Below are 24,248 nucleotides of genomic sequence, written 5' to 3' on the forward strand. Positions count from 1 at the left end.
CTCATATCAAATTTCATATTTTCACCCATCAGTTTTCCCCCCAACCATAAAAGAAGAGAAAGCAATCTTCAAAGAAATCCACTTTTTGAGTCTGTAGTTTCTGGGATGAGACTGGTTAGCAACCCTTTATAACTCTAACCAGGACATAAGCCAGAGCACAAGGTCCCTGTCGCATTTCAGTTTTAAAAGCACAGCATGATATATTTCTGTGGCATTGCTTCAAAATGTATTACCTCATCAATTCATTTTTGAAAAAGTCAAAATAGTGGAGGCAGTCTATTTTGCCAACATTTTGAATCAAAGCTGTTTTGAGTTCTTCAAGCACCAGAAAGCAGAGCCACTTCATGAGCCATATCTTCTCCCTGCCTTGATGAACACAATGAGTTCATTCATCTAGTCATTTATTCAGTGAATAACAAAGGGAAGTAAACTGGCTGTCAGATGCCCCAAGGTACCAAATGACCAAAGCCTAGACACAGCAGGGGTTCACAACCCAGGAGAGGGAGATAGATAATCCAACAAGCTACCTTTAAAGCTGTAACAGGAGAAGTCCCTGGCTTTGTTAGATAAGGTATTAGGGTTACTGTCCCCAGATTCATGGGACAGGCAGTCATAATGGCTTCCAAGGAGGTAAAAACATACATTTAATCCCCCCAAAATGAAGCTAGACAATAGTATTTAGCATATATACCTACCCAGGACACAAAATGGCTACAACACTGTCTGCAGTATGTAGCATGGGTTCTGAAGGATCCTATCATACATGAAGGGCTCCAGTGAAGATATGTCTGTGGACAGAAGTGTGGGCCATGCTTTTTTATTTAAAGTAAAAATCATGCCATGTGCCCCTACACACACACACACACAGATGGGGGGGGAGGGCCTTAGCTGGCTTAATTGTTAAGCTAAGACAAAAAGGTTGCTACACAATTTAAAAATTTATAAGACAGTTCCTTTCTTTCATGTCTTTCCCAGATGCCTTTCCCACAGGTAAAGTAGAAGAAGGCCCTGTCCTTCTTCTCTCCAGAAAGCAGTAGTACCAGTAATGTCAGCCTAAGGCAGGGTCCAACCCCAGGAGGTCAACCTCCTTTGAGTCAGAGCAGCAGAACTGGAACCTGATCAAAACCTTACTCTGCCAATATCAGGTCCTAGGTCATCATTTTCTTCACCATGGCAGCTTTATCTAGTCACCAAGATGCAAAAGGAAGCAGTTCCAGAGTGTCCCTACATCCTCCAGAACCCCAAAGATCCTCTAGCTGCTGTCGTTGGAACAGAAGACACCAGGCTGGACCCATGAGGCAGAAGCTCTAGTCTTCAATGAGGCTGGAAAGGAGGCCAGGGCAAAGCAAGGAAGGAGGTGGAGTCTAGTTAAAGAGGCCGAAGCCCACAACTGAGAGTTATTTTAGAATTTGATGTCATATAGCACAGCTTCATTCTAACAGGGAGGTGAATTAGGCTAATTATGTCTTCAGGCAGGTGTTTCCCTAGTTAGAACATAAAAATTGATAGCAAGGTTGTCGTTGAAATGAAACAGTGGACCAAGACAAAACAGGACAGTGGGTGAGTGATAAAGGCCTCAAACTATCCAGCTTGAAGCCTGGACACTTATATTTCAATTATGAATGCAAGAGCAGGATGGAGAAAAGGCAGGTTAGTAGAGAGGCTCTGTCTAGTGGGAAATCAGAGCTAGCAGGATCTTGGTCAGCTCATTTGAACTCCCTCTCAATTTACCAATGGAAAACAATGTTTGAGATGCTAAAGTAACCACCACAGGGTGTATGTGGTAATGGATCACCTTGTTCCTTTTTCTGTGTGTCTAGGTTCTTACACAGTCAAGTCCTTTCCCTTGCGGTTTCATTCAAGGGATAGTTATGGAATTTTCACCTTCATTTTTTTCCTTTTCAGATCAGGCCCCTGGATTGCCGCCTGTTTTACTCATGCTATATTCCTCTCTAAAGTTAATTCAACTGTGTTTCTCTTTCTTATAGTAATGGTGTCATATCCATTCAAAAGAAAAAAGAAATAATCAATATAAAGGGCCAAGATCACATAGTCACTAGTTGCAAGACCCAGTAGGGCAAGAATCAAGCCCCACGTCTCAGATCTCCCTCTGGTTTTCCTTAGATTCCCCAAACCTTCTTATCTTCATGGAAAGGGGTTAAAGAAGATGTACAGAGTGATGATAGAATTAATCATAGTTCAAGGGAGAGCACACTCTCAGAGGAGGAGTGTGGACAATGGCTAGAGAGATTATTCTGCCAGTTTATGGTTTAGGCAAGCTTATTATTTCTAAAGTCTCTAGAAACAGAGTACTTCCTTGAGACTGTTTCTTGTTTGTGTCAATAGCAGGGCCATTTGAACTGATTCTTCTAGGAAGGCAATGGTATGTCCATGTTCTTTATCAACTATCCACCTGCTCACAGTAATCCTGTATGGCTTAGTGCTTCAGGAACCAGGTTTAGATCATTATATGTTAATAATCTCTGGACATTCAAGAAGGTCTGTCTACATCTCTTCCTAGGTCCAGAAATCAGACTTGGGTCTGATTCCTCCTCTGATCAGTAATTAGGATTCTATGGTTTGGTTCCAATTCTTGGTTTTACCAGCTGTAAAAAACATTTACCATCCCTAATGCCCTTCAAGACAATTGATATCTAACTAGTGCCTAACAGTAGAATGGCCATTTCTCCCCCAAGGTAATGGGACTACTCCCATAGAAAAACTAAGGTTGTGAATTTTTCTTACCTTTTCTAGTGAAGGTCTACAGTACTGTCTCTTACAACAACTTCTTTGGTTGAACACACAAGGAAGCTATAAATTTCTTTATCTCTCTCCCTCCCTCTTACCTTTCCTCTGTGCTGAGGTTGAACCTAGGGCTTTGCATATACTGAACACGTGCTCTGACATGGAGCCCAAAATCTCCATGAACTCTGTTCTGATGAGAGAAAAAAAAATCTAAGATGTCCTAAGGGTAATTTAAAATGGTTGGAGAGTAGAAGAAAAGAGAGGTCAGTAAATAGGATATAGGCTCATAACTAAAGTCTGTTTAAGTTACTTGGTGTCAAAACATTACTCAATTTCCATTTTTATCATAAGGACCTCTTTATGACCCCAATCTATCCAGAAACAAGCATCATTTTGGCTATGGGCTGCAGGTCCTTCCCAAACCTTTCTGCCCTCTACGTATCCTGCTTCTCCTCTCTGAAAACACTGAAGATCAACACAAACATTTCCTTTTCTCCCAAATTTTTGCTTTTAGCTCTGGTCCAGCAGACATGTTCCAACTGCTATCTGGACCCAATGAGGTTAGGCCAAGGAACATGTCCTAGACCTTGTTGCTTTTTGTGAATAACATCTGGAAGCATTTGATAAACACTCTCATTTCAGAGTCCCCTTGATCTCAAGAGTTTGAAGTTAATGCTTCTCATCCCTGAGCCTTTCCCCTCTGATCCAGAATTTATTTTTTCTCAAATCCCATTAAAAGTTAGCCAGAAAAGAAAAAATAAAAACAAACAAACAAACTTAACATTGGCCTTACTTTTCTAAGCAATTTAGAAATCTCTTGACCAATACTTCTTTTTCTGAAAAAACAATTTCTAGTCAACATATCCTTCCGGTGCTCCTGGGGTAAACCCTCCCAATGCTGCAGGGTAAGACAAGGAAACAAGTACTGGACCTCCCACAAGAATGGGCCAGAAGATGTGGAGAAGAAAGTTATTGAGAAACCTGTGAGAATATAAGAGATAACAAGGTGACTTTTTTTTCTAATCATGCCTAAGTCTCCCTTTTCTGCAAAACAGTTGAGCTGTTAAGTTCTATACTAAGGCACGCATGCACTTTGGAAAGGTAATTTGAAAGCGAGTTGAGCCATGACAAATAGGGACAGCTGGCCTAATTGAATCATTTGATCTAAGACAGCTCAACTTGGTTATCCTCACTGCAGCCCACACTGATATTAGGGAGGGAATCATTAGCCATGAAATCATGTCGCCTTTCCTGACTACAGCGCTTTTTGACATGACAGCAATAGCAGCCTGCCTTTCATTAGAGCCCCAGAAGTTCATGGTCTGTCAGAGAAACAGAGGACCTTGGAAAACTTTCATGTTCGGCCTCAGAAAGTCAGGCTCCCACAGGGCTCACAGAGCATTTCAAAGAAAGGCAGGGTATGTGCTGGTAAAGGCAGCTCCCACAAAGGTGCACATCCTTGACATTCACACCTGGTGCAGTGCGGGACCAGCTCTATCTTCGTGTGACTTTTCTCTTTGCTGTAACAAAACACCTGACAGATACAACTTAACTAGAGAGATGTTTACTTTTGGCTCACAATTTTATAGGCTATGGTTCATCCTGGATGGATGGCACAGTGGCTAGAGCTCCATCTGTGGTGGCAGGAGCTTGCAGTAGGGCTTGTTATATCTTGGCATCTCAAGAAGCAGAGAGCCAGGCAGGAAACAGCTGGTGGTAGCCCTCAAGATCCATCCTTATGATCCTACATCTGCTGGCTAACTCCATGTGCAAAAGGTTTCACAACTGCCCACACAGCGCCACCAGCTGGGAGCCAAGGGTTCAAACAGGTGAGCAAGTGGGAGAGAGTTCAAACTGAAGCCAGTAAAAACCTTGATTGTTTTTGTTTGTTTGCTTGCTTGCTTGCTTGCTTGCTTGCTTGCTTGCTTGCTTGCTTGATACAGGTCACATTATGAAGCCTAAGTTGGTCCTGCACACAGTGTGTAGCACATGTCAACCTGGACCCCATGCCCTTTTCCACACAGACTCCCAGGTGCTGCAGTACATGCTGGCTTCAGCTCCACCTCTTAAGCCTCATTTTGGAATCTTTCAGGAAAATGGAGCAATGGTAAGTATGTAATCTAGTAAAACTCCTAATAGGAGTCTGTGTGTATTTCACACATTCCTGACAGCTTCAGTTTTGTTCCTTGAGAGGAATGGAGGGGGCCTATTCATCATTTCACTGGGTTTGTCTAAGGTAGAGACACAGTTGTGAGAGTGCAAGTGGAACAGCGACCAATAGTTATGTGAAATAAGCCCTCCCTTCCATACAGCACAAAAGGTTTAAGGAAACACACTGCATGTTTAACTTAGTCCCTCAGTATCCACGCTCAGATCAAGTGTCTGTGTGGCAAGCACTTCACTAATTGAGTCTCCCCAGCCACATGACTCCCATTCTGGAAAACTCCCTGAAAGTATGACTATAGGGTGACTCTGGTTTAAGAATTTGGAATCTCACCGGCGGATCCCGGACCGCAGCAGCTCTCTGCTCCCAAACCCCGTGGGAGAGAGACCCCACCGCCTGATCAGGTGGGCACTCCTGAGGCTGCAGAGCAGAGGAGACCACCAACACTGCCCACCCCTGCCCACATCCCTGGCCCAAGAGGCAACTGTATAAGGCCTCTGGGTTCCCGTAGGGGAGGGCCCGGGAGCGGCAGGACCCCTGCGCCTGAGACACTGCCGGAACCTGAAGGAAACAGAACGGATAAACAGTTCTCTGCACCCAAATCCCGAGGGAGGGAGAGCTGAACCTTCAGAGAGGCGGACACGCCTGGGAAACCAGAAGAGACTGCACTCTGTGCACATCCAGGCGCCAGAGGAAAACACCAAACGCCATCTGGAACCCTGGTGCACAGAGGCTCCCGGAAAGAGCGGCGCAGATCTTCCCGGTTGCTGCCACAGCGGAGAGGACTTAGGCAGTACCCCACGAGCAAACTTGAGCCTTGGAACTGCAGGTAGGACCAACTTTTCCCTTGCAAGAAACCTGCCTGGTGAACTCAGGACACACAGAGGCAAAATTCCTCTAAGGCCGGGCACTTCCTGTGTTTATCGGAAGTCCCACACCGGCGGATCCCGGACCGCAGCAGCTCTCTGCTCCCAAACCCTGTGGGAGAGAGACCCCACCGCCTGATCAGGTGGGCACTCCTGAGGCTGCAGAGCAGAGGAGACCACCAACACTGCCCACCCCTGCCCACATCCCTGGCCCAAGAGGAAACTGTATAAGGCCTCTGGGTTCCTGTAGGAGAGGGCCCGGGAGCGGCAGGACCCCTGCGCCTGAGACACTGCCGGAACCTGAAGGAAACAGACCGGATAAACAGTTCTCTGCACCCAAATCCCGTGGGAGGGAGAGCTGAACCTTCAGAGAGGCGGACACGCCTGGGAAACCAGAAGAGACTGCACTCTGTGCACATCCAGGCGCCAGAGGAAAACACCAAACGTCATCTGAAACCCTGGTGCACGGAGGCTCCCGGAAGGAGCGGCACAGATTTTCCCGGTTGCTGCCACAGCAGAGAGGACTTAGGCAGTACCCCACGAGCAAACTTGAGCCTTGGAACCACAGGTAGGACCAATTTTTCCCCTGCAAGAAACCTGCCTGGTGAACTCAAGACACAGGCCCACAGGAACAGCTGAAGACCTGTAGAGAGGAAAAACTACACGCCCGAAAGCAGAACAATCTGTCCCCATAACTGGCTGAAAGAAAACAGGAAAACAGGTCTACAGCACTCCTGACACACAGGTTATAGGACAGTCTAGCCACAGTCAGAAATAGCAGAACAAAGTAACACTAGAGATAATCTGATGGTGAGAGGCAAGCACAGGAACCCAAGCAACAGAAACCAAGACTACATGGCATCATCGGAGCCCAATTCTCCCACCAAAGCAAACACGGAATATCCAAACACACCAGAAAAGCAAGACCTAGTTTCAAAATCATATTTGATCATGATGCTGGAGGACTTCAAGAAAGACATAAAGAACTCCCTTAGAGAACAAGTAGAAGCCTACAGAGAGGAATCGCAAAAATCCCTGAAAGAATTCCAGGAAAACACAATCAAACAGTTGAAGGAATTAAAAATGGAAATAGAAGCAATCAAGAAAGAACACATGGAAACAACCCTGGACATAGAAAATCAAAAGAAAAGACAAGGAGCTGTAGATACAAGCTTCACCAACAGAATTCAAGAGATGGAAGAGAGAATCTCGGGAGCAGAAGATTCCATAGAAATCATTGACTCAACTGTCAAAGATAATGTAAAGCGGAAAAAGCTACTGGTCCAAAACATACAGGAAATCCAGGACTCAATGAGAAGATCAAACCTAAGGATAATAGGTATAGAAGAGAGTGAAGACTCCCAGCTCAAAGGACCAGTAAATATCTTCAACAAAATCATAGAAGAAAACTTCCCTAACCTAAAAAAAGAGATACCCATAGGCATACAAGAAGCCTACAGAACTCCAAATAGATTGGACCAGAAAAGAAACACCTCCCGTCACATAATTGTCAAAACACCAAACGCACAAAATAAATAAAGAATATTAAAAGCAGTAAGGGAAAAAGGTCAAGTAACATATAAAGGGAGACCTATCAGAATCACACCAGACTTTTCGCCAGAAACTATGAAGGCCATAAGATCCTGGACAGATGTCATACAGACCCTAAGAGAACACAAATGCCAGCCTAGGTTACTGTATCCTGCAAAACTCTCAATTAACATAGATGGAGAAACCAAGATATTCCATGACAAAACCAAATTTACACAATATCTTTCTACAAATCAAGCACTACAAAGGATAATAAAGGGTAAAGCCCAACATAAGGAGGCAAGCTATACCCTAGAAGCAAGAAACTAATCATCTTGGCAACAAAACAAAGAGAATGAAAGCACACAATCATAACCTCACTTCCAAATATGAATATAACGGGAAGCAATAATCACTATTCCTTAATATCTCTCAATATCAATGGCCTCAACTCCCCAATAAAAAGACATAGATTAACAAACTGGATACGCAACGAGGACCCTGCATTCTGCTGCCTACAGGAAACACACTTCAGAGACAAAGACAGACATTACCTCAGAGTGAAAGGCTGGAAAACAATTTTCCAAGCAAATGGTCAGAAGAAGAAAGCTGGAGTAGCCATTCTAATATCAAATAAAATCAATTTTCAACTAAAAGTCATCAAAAAAGATAAGGAAGGACACTTCATATTCATCAAAGGAAAAATCCACCAAGATGAAGTCTCAATCCTAAATATCTATGCCCCAAATACAAGGGCACCTACATATGTAAAAGAAACCTTACTAAAGCTCAAAACACACATTGAACTTTACACAATAATAGTGGGAGATTTCAACACCCCACTCTCATCAATGGACAGATCATGGAAACAGAAATTAAACAGAGACGTAGACAGACTAAGAGAAGTCATGACCCAAATGGACTTAACGGATATTTATAGAACATTCTATCCTAAAGCAAAAGGATATACCTTCTTCTCAGCTCCTCATGGTACTTTCTCCAAAATTGACCATATAATTGGTCAAAAAACGGGCCTCAACAGGTACAGAAAGAGAGAAATAATCCCATGCGTGCTATCGGACCACCACGGCCTAAAACTGGTCTTCAATAACAATAAGGGAAGAATGACCACATATACGTGGAAATTGAACAATGCTCTACTCAATGATAACCTGGTCAAGGAAGAAATAAAGAAAGAAATTAAAAACTTTTTAGAATTTAATGAAAATGAAGGTACAACATACCCAAACTTATGGGACACAATGAAAGCTGTGCTAAGAGGAAAACTCATAGCGCTGAGTGCCTGCAGAAAGAAACAGGAAAGAGCATATGTCAGCAGCTTGACAGCACACCTAAAAGCTCTAGAACAAAAAGAAGCAAATACACCCAGGAGGAGTAGAAGGCAGGAAATAATCAAACTCAGAGCTGAAATCAACCAAGTAGAAACAAAAAGGACCATAGAAAGAATCAACAGAACCAAAAGTTGGTTCTTTGAGAAAATCAACAAGATAGATAAACCCTTAGCCAGACTAACGAGAGGACACAGAGAGTGCGTCCAAATTAACAAAATCAGAAATGAAAAGGGAGACATAACTACAGATTCAGAGGAAATTCAAAAAATCATCAGATCTTACTATAAAAACCTGTATTCAACAAAATTTGAAAATCTTCAGGAAATGGACAATTTCCTAGACAGATACCAGGTATCGAAGTTAAATCAGGAACAGATAAACCAGTTAAACAACCCCATAACTCCTAAGGAAATAGAAGCAGTCATTAAAGGTCTCCCAACCAAAAAGAGCCCAGGTCCAGACGGGTTTAGTGCAGAATTCTATCAAACCTTCATAGAAGACCTTATACCAATATTATCCAAACTATTCCACAAAATTGAAACAGATGGAGCCCTACCGAATTCCTTCTATGAAGCCACAATTACTCTTATACCTAAACCACACAAAGACCCAACAAAGAAAGAGAACTTCAGACCAATTTCCCTTATGAATATCGACGCAAAAATACTCAATAAAATTCTCGCAAACCGAATTCAAGAGCACATCAAAACAATCATCCACCATGATCAAGTAGGCTTCATCCCAGGCATGCAGGGATGGTTTAATATACGGAAAACCATCAACGTGATCCATCATATAAACAAACTGAAAGAACAGAACCACATGATCATTTCATTAGATGCTGAGAAAGCATTTGACAAAATTCAACACCCCTTCATGATAAAAGTCCTGGAAAGAATAGGTATTCAAGGCCCATACCTAAACATAGTAAAAGCCACATACAGCAAACCAGTTGCTAACATTAAACTAAATGGAGAGAAACTTGAAGCAATCCCACTAAAATCAGGGACTAGACAAGGCTGCCCACTCTCTCCCTACTTATTCAATATAGTTCTTGAAGTTCTAGCCAGAGCAATCAGACAACAAAAGGAGATCAAGGGGATACAGATCGGAAAAGAAGAGGTCAAAATATCACTATTTGCAGACGACATGATAGTATATTTAAGTGATCCCAAAAGTTCCACCAGAGAACTACTAAAGCTGATAAACAACTTCAGCAAAGTGGCTGGGTATAAAATTAACTCAAATAAATCAGTTGCCTTCCTCTATACAAAAGAGAAACAAGCCGAGAAAGAAATTAGGGAAACGACACCCTTCATAATAGACCCAAATAATATAAAGTACCTCGTGTGACTTTAACCAAGCAAGTAAAAGATCTGTACAATAAGAACTTCAAGACACTGAGGAAAGAAATTGAAGAAGACCTCAGAAGATGGAAAGATCTCCCATGCTCATGGATTGGCAGGATTAATATAGTAAAAATGGCCATTTTACCAAAAGCAATCTACAGATTCAATGCAATCCCCATCAAAATACCAATCCAATTCTTCAAAGAGTTAGACAGAACAATTTGCAAATTCATCTGGAATAACAAAAAACCCAGGATAGCTAAAGCTATCCTCAACAATAAGAGGACTTCAGGGGGAATCACTATCCCTGAACTCAAGCAGTATTACAGAGCAATAGTGATAAAAACTGCATGGTATTGGTACAGAGACAGACAGATAGACCAATGGAATAGAATTGAAGACCCAGAAATGAACCCACACACCTATGGTCACTTGATTTTTGACAAAGGAGCCAAAACCATCCAATGGAAAAAAGATAGCATTTTCAGCAAATGGTGCTGGTTCAACTGGAGGGCAACATGTAGAAGAATGCAGATCGATCCATGCTTATCACCCTGTACAAAGCTTAAGTCCAAGTGGATCAAGGACCTCCACATCAAACCAGACACACTCAAACTAATAGAAGAAAAACTAGGGAAGCATCTGGAACACATGGGCACTGGAAAAAATTTCCTGAACAAAACACCAATGGCTTATGCTCTAAGATCAAGAATCGACAAATGGGATCTCATAAAACTGCAAAGCTTCAGTAAGGCAAAGGACACTGTGGTTAGGACAAAACGGCAACCAACAGATTGGGAAAAGATCTTTACCAATCCTATAACAGATAGAGGCCTTATATCCAAAATATACAAAGAACTCAAGAAGTTAGACCGCAGGGAAACAAATAACCCTATTAAAAAATGGGGTTCAGAGCTAAACAAAGAATTCACAGCTGAGGAATGCCGAATGGCTGAGAAACACCTAAAGAAATGTTCAACATCTTTAGTCATAAGGGAAATGCAAATCAAAACAACCCTGAGATTTCACCTCACACCAGTGAGAATGGCTAAGATCAAAAACTCAGGTGACAGCAGATGCTGGCGAGGATGTGGAGAAAGAGGAACACTCCTCCATTGTTGGTGGGATTGCAGACTGGTAAAACCATTCTGGAAATCAGTCTGGAGGTTCCTCAGAAAATTGGACATTGAACTGCCTGAGGATCCAGCCATACCTCTCTTGGGCATATACCCAAAAGATGCCTCAACATATAAAAGAGACACGTGCTCCACTATGTTCATCGCAGCCTTATTTATAATAGCCAGAAACTGGAAAGAACCCAGATGCCCTTCAACAGAGGAATGGATACAGAAGATGTGGTACATCTACACAATGGAATATTACTCAGCTATCAAAAACAACGAGTTTATGAAATTCGTAGGCAAATGGTTGGAACTGGAAAATATCATCCTGAGTGAGCTAACCCACTCACAGAAAGACATACATGGTATGCACTCATTGATAAGTGGCTATTAGCCCAAATGCTTGAATTACCCTAGATCCCTAGAACAAAGGAAACTCAAGACGGATGATCAAAATGTGAATGCTTCACTCCTTCTTTAAATGAGGAAAAAGAATACCCTTGGCAGGGAAGGGAGAGGCAAAGATTAAAACAGAGACTGAAGGAACACCCATTCAGAGCCTGCCCCACAGGTGGCCCATACATATACAGCCACCCAATTAGACAAGATGGATGAAGCAAAGAAGTGCAGACCGACAGGAGCCGGATGTAGATCGCTCCTGAGAGACACAGCCACAATACAGCAAATACAGAGACGAATGCCAGCAGCAAACCACTGAACTGAGAATAGGTCCCCCGTTGAAGGAATCAGAGAAAGAACTGGAAGAGCTTGAAGGGGCTCGAGACCCCAAAAGTACAACAATGTCAAGCAACCAGAGCTTCCAGGGACTAAGCCACTACCTAAAGACTATACATGGACTGACCCTGGACTCTGTCCCCATAGGTAGCAATGAATATCCTAGTAAGAGCACCAGTGGAAGGGGAAGCCCTGGGTCCTGCTAAGACTGAACCCCCAGTGAACTAGACTATGCGGGGAGGGTGGCAATGGGGGGAGGTTTTGGAGGGGAACACCCATAAGGAAGGGGAGGGGGGAGGGTGATGTTTGTCTGGAAACCGGGAAAGGGAATAACACTTGAAATGTATATAAGAAATACTCAAGTTAATAAAAAAAAAAAAAAAAGAATTTGGAATCTCCCTAGAATGTACCAACTCTTACTCCTATAGTGGAGGCTGCCTCTCAATGCTTGTGTTCTGATATAATAAGAGTTGTGTTTCTCTACCACCTACTTCCAAGTCTTAGCTTTAGTCATTTTTATTCTCTCAATAATTTTTTCAGTATATATTTTGATCTAGACATGTGTGAATAATACAATAACAAAGAAATCAACCAGGTTTAGGACTAGCATTGTTAAGGAGTATCCAGCCTTTTGATATTGTCATATAATGTCATCTTCAAACACGTTATGCTTCATTTTTGGTCACTTAGAATACATGTAGCCTGTAGATTACGTGTTAGATAAACCTGATCATGACTTTTTTTAAAATCTCATGCATGCACAAACATAAAAGCTATGTTTTCATTATGTTTATTACCTGTGTTCAAAAACTAGCTAGTATGAATCAAATCAATCATATTCACTGAGTGATAACCTGGATGAAACACAGCAAATGATTAAATCATATTCATGTTTGTGAAAAATTAAAAATGAACAGTTAAGAAAAGTTTCATACACCTGGTTCTGTCACTCTCTACTTAGGTACTTTTCTGTTCAAATTGCCCATCCGTCCATACAGCACCTAGAATTCTGTGAAAGGCCTGTCACTCAAGTATACAAAGCTCCTTGACAGGGCATCAGAAAAGGCTCATAGAAGAGATAAAGTTTGAGATAGGCTAAAGGCTCCTCAAGGTGAAGGAGAAATTGATCTTCTAATGGCACTGTGGGCAAGGACAGAGAGCTAAATTATTTGTCAATAATCACCTCACCTCCCAGGTCCATTTTATTTTCCTTAAGTCAAGCATTCAAGTTACAGTATCACAGAGAAATTTAAGCCAGAATCTCCCTCAAAATGAGCTGGTAGGTCATGATGAGCAAGAACGTGTTCAAAGGCGTTCCATTTTTGCTAATATAACAATGCAAATTTGCACTGGTACTTCTTTTTACATATTTTACCTTCCATAATTTGAGCTAGTTGTGGTTAGTTGGTCTGGAATTATACATGAAAATTACAGAAGTAAACAGTCTGTAAGTTTGAAATTTTCATGATCTGAGTAACATTATAAACCCTCAAGCTATCCTACTGAGAACTTGGTTCTACTTGTCTAGAATATCTACACTGTACCTAATACTCACCTACTAGTTAGTAGCCCTTCCTACTATCATCTGTCACATTATCTCAGTATCATAGTGCTTACATTCAAGAAACCCTTATTTTACTGATCAATAGCCCCAAATCTCATCATTAAAATTATTATAGTATCAGTTACAATAATTTTCTAGTGAACCTAACATAAGCTTTATCATACACCAACACATAAACAGTATAAATAGAAATCAGTGTTCTCTGCAGTTTTAGATATCTATTGGGGGATAACAGAACACAGAGTCTTTACAGAGAGATATGCAGAGACTATTCTGGATCTTTTTGTTTCTAAGAGAGAAAGATAGATGAGTGAGGAGAGATTATCCGGAAGGAGACAACATCACAATGAATTGTATAATATGTGTGGAACACAGTATGATAACCTTCTGATGATCACTAAAGCACACCAAAAATTTCAGCAACTGAGAACACATGGTGGAATTTCTTTTGGAAGCACGTGATGAGTCAAGTTCTGCATCCTGAATGGTCTTCACGTGCAGAAGCAGATGGCATATCAACGATGCAGGAGCAACTAACTTCTGTGCCACACTGTATAAGAGCCTTGGTTAGGTTCCCTTGGTTATCATAACAAACTGAGTGGCTCAAAACAACGAATTAGTTCTCTCATCAAGTCCAGATATGCAAACTTGAGATGTCAGCAGGGCCACTTTCCATCCAACTGTTGTAAAGAAAACTCTCCTTGCCTCTTGGAGCACCTACAGGTGGACGGTAACCCTTGGAAGGCTTGACTTGACCCTACACCATTCCAATGTCTCCTTCTGCATAAGGTCTCTGCTGTGTGTCTCAATTCTCAATTCTCTCTCTCTCTCTCTCTCTCTCTCTCTCTCTCTCTCTCTCTCTCTCCCTCTCTCATGCATGTGCATGTATGTGTGTATGTGTGTATATGTGTGTATGTGTGTATGTGTGTTCATCAGTCTTAATATTCCAACCAAGGAACTATTTGTCTTGTTCACAATTTCAGAGGGTCTGTCTATGCTTACTTTGTCTTCAGTGAATAAATGCATCATAGTGACTGGAACATGTAACCTCTGACCTCTGAGGAGAGAACCAGATAATTGGCATCTACATTTGACAACCAACTTAGACAACCAACAGCAAGTCAAGAAGGCAGGAGATATAGTTTGTGTGCATTTTATCTATAGGCTAAGTACGCATGGTCTGATGGTCATGGAAATGTCCTACTAGGCACCTCTGCACCCTGTAGTGTCTAGTCATAGGGGCATTTACTACACAATACCCACAGCATTATAATTTCTGAGAGCGGATGTCCAACCATCGTCATCACAGCACCAGGTAGTCACTTAGCAAATATGTAGGTAGTCAAAGAACAGAAGTTAGGTTAAGCTGTTACTTGCATAATAGCAGAGCAAGGATTAATGAATTTCACAAAAACAGGTTTCTTCTTCAGTTTAGAAAATGAGAAGTTCAAAGAGCAATCGTGGTCTACGGCATTCTGAAGTAGAAAAGCTGCCAGTGTGGTATATAACGACAGCACCCTACACACCACAGCCACCTGCACTCAAGTACCGAAGGAGTCACAATTTACTTCCTAAAAGCTAAAGTTCATTAAATATTAGTGTAATTTAATGTTTTCCAGATTAATTTGAGATTAATTTACATCCAGGCGTTTGTACAGCCCAAGCAGTATCTCTCCTTTCTGTCATCTCTATCATCCCCCAGACAGCAGAAAGGGAGAAATGCACTGTCAAGAAGGACCATGATAGAGTAAGTAGGAAGAGATTTAATTAAATGACATTACATTATCATTTCCTAAGAGGTAAGAAACAAAATAAAGCATAAATTTGCCAACAGATAGAGCTGTGTGCATATCAGGAAGCCTGACCAATAAAACCTTTACTCTAATATTTGAATAGATATTTACTTAAAAAACAGAAACCTTTAGAAATCTGGAAAAGTGTTGCTTACAGACAGCAAGGACTACAGTGCTCAGCCTCAGCTTACTCCTCCCTTCTCATCTCTTAGAAATGTATATTCATCCTCAAATCTTCCTAACTCATTTCAGGTAGAATAAGAATCAATTGTTCATCAATATTCAGTCACTCTCCTCTCCTCTCCTCTCCTCTCCTTTCTTCTCCTCTCCTCTCCTCTCCCCTTCCCGCCCCTCCCCTCCTCTCTCTCTCTCTCTCTTTCATTTTACACAATTGTCATTACAGCATTCTAGAATTTTAGAACTCACAGGAAGTGGAGGAAAAATCTAACCCCACATGAACTTTTACTCAAATGAGGTCTTACGTGCACATCTGAAAACAGGTCTAAACATAGCTGCTTTGATAGATTATGTAGAATCTGAGCCTTCTCCCAAATGTCCCCATCCCAAAAGATGATGTCCAAATACTGTGCATCACTCTCAGAGTGCTGCAAACACAATTCCATGCTACAATTTAATGCAATCTCCCCATATGATACAGGAAAACCTAAGACTGGCAAGCCTAACAGACTACTAAGTTCTACTAAGAAACTAACAAAATGGACTGAGAAGTCCACTTTGCCCTCTACACTCTCTTTCATCTTCCTTGGGCACCTGAAGCACTCAGAATCACAGCTGAACTAACTGCTCAGGCCAGAGTAAGCTGCTGATCAGAGAAGTGGACCTAAAAGATGGACTTTCTTAAGTCTAAGGCCCTCCATGAGGAGACCACCTGTTAGTAATTCTTTGATTATTGATAACACTTTAAAATAGTTCAAAAAATTAAAGTTTGCATAATTCTTTTTATAAAGGTTCTCATAGAGATAGCTCAGGGGTTAGAAGCATTTGCTGCTTTTGCAGAGAACATACATTCTGTTCCTGGCACCTACTAGGTGGCTTACTACCTTCTATTACTTTAGTTCCAGGAGATAAATGTCTTCTTCTGACATCCAGGGCTACCAGATACACATTTATGCATATAGATAAAAACGTTCATACACATAAAATAATCCAAAGAGAAAATGTAAAGTGTTTCCCTTACCACACCTAAAAATCTTACATAATCATTTTAATCTTTATCAAATATTTCATCTGTGTAGAATTTAATTTCTTTTTAAACTATTTATTTTTCGGTATATGTATGTGAGGGGTGCACATGTGTGAGTACACACATGCACAGCTTGTATGTGGAGGTCAGCGGAAAACTTTTGGGAGTTGATTCTTTCCTTCCAACAATGAATCCCAGGGATCAAACTCAAGTCATCAGACTCAGCAAGATTCTTTGTCCCATGAGCTTCCTTACCAACAGCTAGAATTCAATTTCTATACTTCCTCTTAATAAATTGAGAAAGGGGGACCTAGAAACTTGTACTGTGTGCTCTCCTGTAGACTCTGTTCCCATTCTCAAGGTTTCCGTTCCTGTAAGTATAATAAAACCTGGGCTGTTAATTCTCAAGCATGTGACCAGTTGTTAACTATTGTTGTTTTCCTACTGCCTTCCTAGAAGCATCCAGAATGTTCTCTGACCCCTTCTTTTCTCATATTTTATAGGCTATATTTAGAAATAGTTTTTACTTATTTGTTGGCTTGTTTTTTCTCATCAGAGTGCACTCAATCAAAGCTACTTCTGATCAGCAGCAGTTTTCTTGAATCCAGTGATGCAGTATTCAGAATATCTGTCAACATCACTGTAGTCCCAGGCTGATAGAGAATGTGATGAATCTCTGAATCCGTCTTACATATCTCTTGCTGGTTTTATACATTTTATAACACTGGCCTCTTGCATTGCATCCTGGGGATGGGGGTTAGGCATTGCTTTTTCTGTGTGACAAATGATTTCCCTCAACAACATTGCTACCTTTCATTAGCTAGTCCATTAGCTATTTGTTTTATTAACTTGAGTATTTCTTATATACATTTCGAGTGTCATTCTTTTTCCCCATATCATCTGCAAACAGTGATATTTTGACTTCTTCTTTTCCGATCTGTATCCCCTTGACCTCCTTTTGTTGTCTGATTGCTCTGGCTAGAACTTCAAGAACTATATTGAATAAGTAGGGAGAGAGTGGGCAGCCTAGTCTAGTCCCTGATTTTAGTGGGATTGCTTCAAGTTTCTCTTCATTTAGTTTAATGTTAGCAACTGGTTTGCTGTATATGGCTTTTACTATGTTTAGGTATGGGCCTTGAATTCCTATTCTTTCCAGGACTTTTATCATGAAGGGGTGTTGAATTTTGTCAAATGCTTTCTCAGCGTCTAATGAAATGATCATGTGGTTTTGTTCTTTCAGTTTGTTTCTATAATGGATCACGTTGATGGTTTTCCGTATATTAAACCATCCCTGCATGCCTGGGATGAAGCCTACTTGATCATGGTGGATGATTGTTTTGATGTACTCTTGGATTCGGGTTGCCAGAATTTTATTGAGTATTTTTGCATCGATATTCATAAGGGAAATTGGTCTGAAGTTCTCTTTCTTTGTTGGGTCTTTGTGTGGTTTAGGTAAAGAGTAATTGTGGCTTCATAGAAGGAATTCGGGAGTGATCCATCTGTTTCAATTTTGTGGAATAGTTTGGATAATATTGGTATGAGGTCTTCTATGAAGGTTTGATAGAATTCTGCACTAAACCCGTCTGGACCTGAGCTCTTTTTGGTTGGGAGACCTTTAATGACTGCTTCTATTTCCTTAGGAGTTATGGGGTTGTTTACCTGGTTTATCTGTTCCTGATTTAACTTCGGTACCTGGTATCTGTCTAGGAAATTGTCCATTTCCTGAAGATTTTCAAGTTTTGCTGAATATAGGTTTTTTTTTTAATTTTTTTATTTTTTTTTTATTAACTTGAGTATTTCTTATATACATTTCAAGTGTTATTCCCTTTCCCGGTTTCCGGGCAAACATCCCCCTCCCCCCTCCCCTTCCTTATGGGTGTCCCCCTCCCAACCCTCCCCCCTCCCCTTCCTTATGGGTGTCCCCCTCCCAACCCTCCCCCCATTGCCGCCCTCCCCCATAGTCTAATTCACTGGGGGTTCAGTCTTAGCAGGACCCAGGGCTTCCCGTTCCACTGGTGCTCTTACTAGGATATTCATTGCTACCTATGGGGTCAGAGTCCAGGGTCAGTCCATGTATAGTCTTTAGGTAGTGGCTTAGTCCCTGGAAGCTCTGGTTGCTTGACATTGTTGTACTTTTGGGGTCTCGAGCCCCTTCAAGCTCTTCCAGTTCTTTCTCTGGTTCCTTCAACGGGGGACCTATCCTCAGTTCAGTGGTTTGCTTCTGGCATTAGCCTCTGTATTTGCTGTATTCTGGCTGTGTCTCTCAGGAGCGATCTACATCCAGCTCCTGTCGGTCTGCACTTCTTTGCTTCATCCATCTTGTCCAATTGGGTGGCTGTATATGTATGGGCCACCTGTGGGGCAGGCTCTGAATGGGTGTTCCTTCAGTCTCTGTTTTAATCTTTGCCTCTCCCTTCCCAGCCAAGGGTATTCTTTTTCCTCATTTAAAGAAGGAGTGAAGCATTCACAGTTTGATCATCCATCTTCAGTTTCGTTTGTTCTAGGGATCTAGGGTAATTCAAGCATTTGGGCTAATAGCCACTTATCAATGAGTGCATACCATGTATGTCTTTCTGTGAGTGGGTTAGCTCACTCAGGATGATATTTTCCAGTTCTAACCATTTGCCTACGAATTTCATAAAGTCATTGTTTTTGATAGCTGAGTAATATTCCATTGTGTAGATGTACCACATTTTCTGTATCCATTCCTCTGTTGAAGGGCATCTGGGTTCTTTCCATTTTCTGGCTATTATAAATAAGGCTGCGATGAACATAGTGGAGCACGTGTCTCTTTTATATGTTGAGGCATCTTTTGGGTATATGCCCAAGAGAGGTATAGCTGGATCCTCAGGCAGTTCAATGTCCAGTTTTCTGAGGAACCTCCAGACTGATTTCCAGAATGGTTTTACCAGTCTGCAATCCCACCAACAATGGAGGAGTGTTCCTCTTTCTCCACATCCTCGCCAGCATCTGTTGTCCCCTGAGTTTTTGATCTTAGCCATTCTCACTGGTGTGAGGTGAAATCTCAGGGTTGTTTTGATTTGCATTTCCCTTATGACTAAAGATGTTGAACAATTCTTTTTTTTTCTTTTTTTTTTTTCTTTTCTTTCTTTCTTTTTTTTTTATTAACTTGAGTATTTCTTATATACATTTCAAGTGTTATTCCCTTTCCCGGTTTCCGGACAAACATCACCCTCCCCCCTCCCCTTCCTTATGGGTGTTCCCCTCCCAAACCTCCCCCCATTGCCACCCTCCCCGCATAGTCTAGTTCACTGGGGGTTCAGTCTTAGCAGGACCCAGGGCTTCCCCTTCCACTGGTGCTCTTACTAGGATATTCATTGCTACCTATGGGGACAGAGTCCAGGGTCAGTCCATGTATAGTCTTTAGGTAGTGGCTTAGTCCCTGGAAGCTCTGGTTGCTTGACATTGTTGTACTTTTGGGGTCTCGAGCCCCTTCAAGCTCTTCCAGTTCTTTCTCTGATTCCTTCAACGGGGGACCTATTCTCAGTTCAGTGGTTTGCTGCTGGCATTCGCCTCTGTATTTGCTGTATTCTGGCTGTGTCTCTCAGGAGCAATCTACATCCGGCTCCTGTCGGTCTGCACTTCTTTGCTTCATCAATCTTGTCTAATTGGGTGGCTGTATATGTATGGGCCACCTGTGGGGCAGGCTCTGAATGGGTGTTCCTTCAGTCTCTGTTTTAATCTTTGCCTCTCCCTTCCTGCCAAGGGTATTCTTTTTCCTCATTTAAAGAAGGAGTGAAGCATTCACATTTTGATCATCCGTCTTGAGTTTCATTTGTTCTAGGCATCTAGGGTAATTCAAGCATTTGGGCTAATAGCCACTTATCAATGAGTGCATACCATGTATGTCTTTCTGTGAGTGGGTTAGCTCACTCAGGATGATATTTTCCAGTTCCAACCATTTGCCTACGAATTTCATAAACTCGTTGTTTTTGATTGCTGAGTAATATTCCATTGTGTAGACGTACCACATCTTCTGTATCCATTCCTCTGTTGAAGGGCATCTGGGTTCTTTCCAGTTTCTGGCTATTATAAATAAGGCTGCGATGAACATAGTGGAGCACGTGTCTCTTTTATATGTTGAGGCATCTTTTGGGTATATGCCCAAGAGAGGTATGGCTGGATCCTCAGGCAGTTCAATGTCCAATTTTCTGAGGAACCTCCAGACTGATTTCCAGAATGGTTTTACCAGTCTGCAATCCCACCAACAATGGAGGAGTGTTCCTCTTTCTCCACATCCTCGCCAGCATCTGCTGTCACCTGAGTTTTTGATCTTAGCCATTCTCACTGGTGTGAGGTGAAATCTCAGGGTTGTTTTGATTTGCATTTCCCTTATGACTAAAGATGTTGAACATTTCTTTAGGTGTTTCTCAGCCATTCGGCATTCCTCAGCTGTGAATTCTTTGTTTAGCTCTGAACCTCATTTTTTAATAGGGTTATTTGTTTTCCTGCGGTCTAACTTCTTGAGTTCTTTGTATATTTTGGATATAAGGCCTCTATCTGTTGTAGGATTGGTAAAGATCTTTTCCCAATCTATTGGTTGCCATTTTGTCCTAACCACAGTGTCCTTTGCCTTACAGAAGCTTTGCAGTTTTATGAGATCCCATTTGTCGATTCTTGATCTTAGAGCATAAGCCATTGGTGTTTTGTTCAGGAAATTTTTTCCAGTGCCCATGTGTTCCAGATGCTTCCCTAGTTTTTCTTCTATTAGTTTGAGTGTGTCTGGTTTGATGTGGAGGTCCTTGATCCACTTGGACTTAAGCTTTGTACAGGGTGGTAAGCATGGATCGATCTGCATTCTTCTACATGTTGCCCTCCAGTTGAACCAGCACCATTTGCTGAAAATGCTATCTTTTTTCCATTGGATGGTTTTGGCTCCTTTGTCAAAAATCAAGTGACCATAGGTGTGTGGGTTCATTTGTGGGTCTTCAATTCTATTCCATTGGTCTATCTGTCTGTCTCTGTACCAATACCATGCAGTTTTTGTCACTATTGCTCTGTAATACTGCTTGAGTTCAGGGATAGTGATTCCCCCCGAAGTCCTTTTATTGTTGAGGATAGCTTTAGCTATCCTGGGTTTTTTGTTATTCCAGATGAATTTGCAAATTGTTCTGTCTAACTCTTTGAAGAATTGGATTGGTATTTTGATAGGGATTGCATTGAATCTGTAGATTGCTTTTGGTAAAATGACCATTTTTACTATATTAATCCTGCCAATCCATGAGCATGGGAGAACTTTCCATCTTCTGAGGTCTTCTTCAATTTCTTTCCTCAGTGTCTTAAAGTTCTTATTGTACAGATCTTTTACTTGCTTGGTTAAAGTCACACGAGGTACTTTATATTATTTGGGTCTATTATGAAGGGTGTCGTTTCCCTAATTTCTTTCTCGGCTTGTTTCTCTTTTGTATAGAGGAAGGCAACTGATTTATTTGAGTTAATTTTATACCCAGCCACTTTGCTGTAGTTGTTTATCAGCTTTAGTAGTTCTCTGGTGGAACTTTTGGGAGCACTTAACTATACTATCATGTCATCTACCAATAGTGATATTTTGACCTCTTCTTTTCCGATCTGTATCCCCTTGATCTCCTTTTGTTGTCTGATTGCTCTGGCTAGAACTTCAAGAACTATATTGAATAAGTAGGGAGAGAGTGGGCAGCCTTGTCTAGTCCCTGATTTTAGTGGGATTGCTTCAAGTTTCTCTCCATTTAGTTTAATGTTAGCAACTGGTTTGCTGTATATGGCTTTTACTATGTTTAGGTATGGGCCTTGAATTCCTATTCTTTCCAGGACTTTTATCATGAAGGGGTGTTGAATTAAGTCAAATGCTTTCTCAGCATCTAATGAAATAATCATGTGGTTCTGTTCTTTCAGTTTGTTTATATAATGGATCACGTTGATGGTTTTCCGTATATTAAACCATCCCTGCATGCCTGGGATGAAGCCTACTTGATCATGGTGGATGATTGTTTTGGTGTGCTCTTGAATTCGGTTTGCCAGAATTTTATTGAGTATTTTTGCATCGATATTCATAAGGGAAATTGGTCTGAAGTTCTCTTTCTTTGTTGTGTCTTTGTGTGGTTTAGGTATAAGAGTAATTGTGGCTTCGTAGAAGGAATTCGGTAGTGCTCCATCTGTTTCAATTTTGTGGAATAGTTTGGATAATATTGGTATGAGGTCTTCTATGAAGGTTTGATAGAATTCTGCACTAAACCCGTCTGGACCTGGGCTCTTTTTGGTTGGGAGACCTTTAATGACTGCTTCTATTTCCTTAGGAGTTATGGGGTTGTTTAACTGGTTTATCTGTTCCTGATTTAACTTCGATACCTGGTATCTGTCTAGGAAATTGTCCATTTCCCGAAGATTTTCAAGTTTTGTTGAATATAGGTTTTTATAGTAAGATCTGATGATTTTTTGAATTTCCTCTGAATCTGTAGTTATGTCTCCCTTTTCATTTCTGATTTTGTTAATTTGGACGCACTCTCTGTGTCCTCTCGTTAGTCTGGCTAAGGGTTTATCTATCTTGTTGATTTTCTCAAAGAACCAACTTTTGGTTCTGTTGATTCTTTCTATGGTCCTTTTTGTTTCTACTTGGTTGATTTCAGCTCTGAGTTTGATTATTTCCTGCCTTCTACTCCTCCTGGGTGTATTTGCTTCTTTTTGTTCTAGAGCTTTTAGGTGTGCTGTCAAGCTGCTGACATATGCTCTTTCCTGTTTCTTTCTGCAGGCACTCAGCGCTATGAGTTTTCCTCTTAGCACAGCTTTCATTGTGTCCCATAAGTTTGGGTATGTTGTATCTTCATTTTCATTAAATTCTAAAAAGTTTTTAACTTCTTTCTTTATTTCTTCCTTGACCAGGTTATCATTCAGTAGAGCATTGTTCAATTTCCACGTATATGTGGGCATTCTTCCCTTATTGTTATTGAAGACCAGTTTTAGGCCGTGGTGGTCCGATAGCACGCATGGGATTATTTCTATCTTTCTGTACCTGTTGAGGCCCGTTTTTTGACCAATTATATGGTCAATTTTGGAGAAAGTACCATGAGGAGCTGAGAAGAAGGTATATCCTTTTGCTTTAGAATAGAATGTTCTATAAATATCCGTTAAGTCCATTTGGCTCATGACTTCTCTTAGTCTGTCGACATCACTGTTTAATTTCTGTTTCCATGATCTGTCCATTGATGAGAGTGGTGTGTTGAAATCTCCCACTATTATTGTGTGGGGTGCAATGTGTGCTTTGAGCTTTAGTAAGGTTTCTTTTATGTATGTAGGTGCCCTTGAATATGGGGCATAGATATTTAGGATTGAGAGTTCATCTTGGTGGATTTTTCCTTTGATGAATATGAAGTGTCCTTCCTTATCTTTTTTGATGACTTTTAGTTGGAAATTGATTTTGTATGATATTAGAATGGCTACTCCAGCTTGCTTCTTCTGACCATTTGCTTGGAAAGTTGTTTTCCAGCCTTTCACTCTGAGGTAGTGTCTGTCTTTGTCTCTGAGGTGTGTTTACTTTAGGCAGCAGAATGCAGGGTCCTCGTTGTGTATCCAGTTTGTTAATCTATATCTTTTTATTGGGGAGATGAGGCCATTGATATTGAGAGATATTAAGGAATAGTGATTATTGCTTCCCGTTATATTCATATTTGGATGTGTGGTTATGTTTGTGTGCTTTGATTCTCTTTGTTTTGTTGCCAAGACGATTAGTTTCTTGCTTCTTCTAGGGTATAGCTTGCCTCCTTATGTTGGGCTTTACCATTTATTATCCTTTGTAGTGCTGGATTTGTGGAAAGATATTGTGTAAATTTGG

The sequence above is a fragment of the Rattus norvegicus genome, chromosome 2 (assembly GCF_036323735.1).
Source record: "Rattus norvegicus strain BN/NHsdMcwi chromosome 2, GRCr8, whole genome shotgun sequence".
NCBI lineage: Eukaryota > Metazoa > Chordata > Mammalia > Rodentia > Muridae > Rattus > Rattus norvegicus.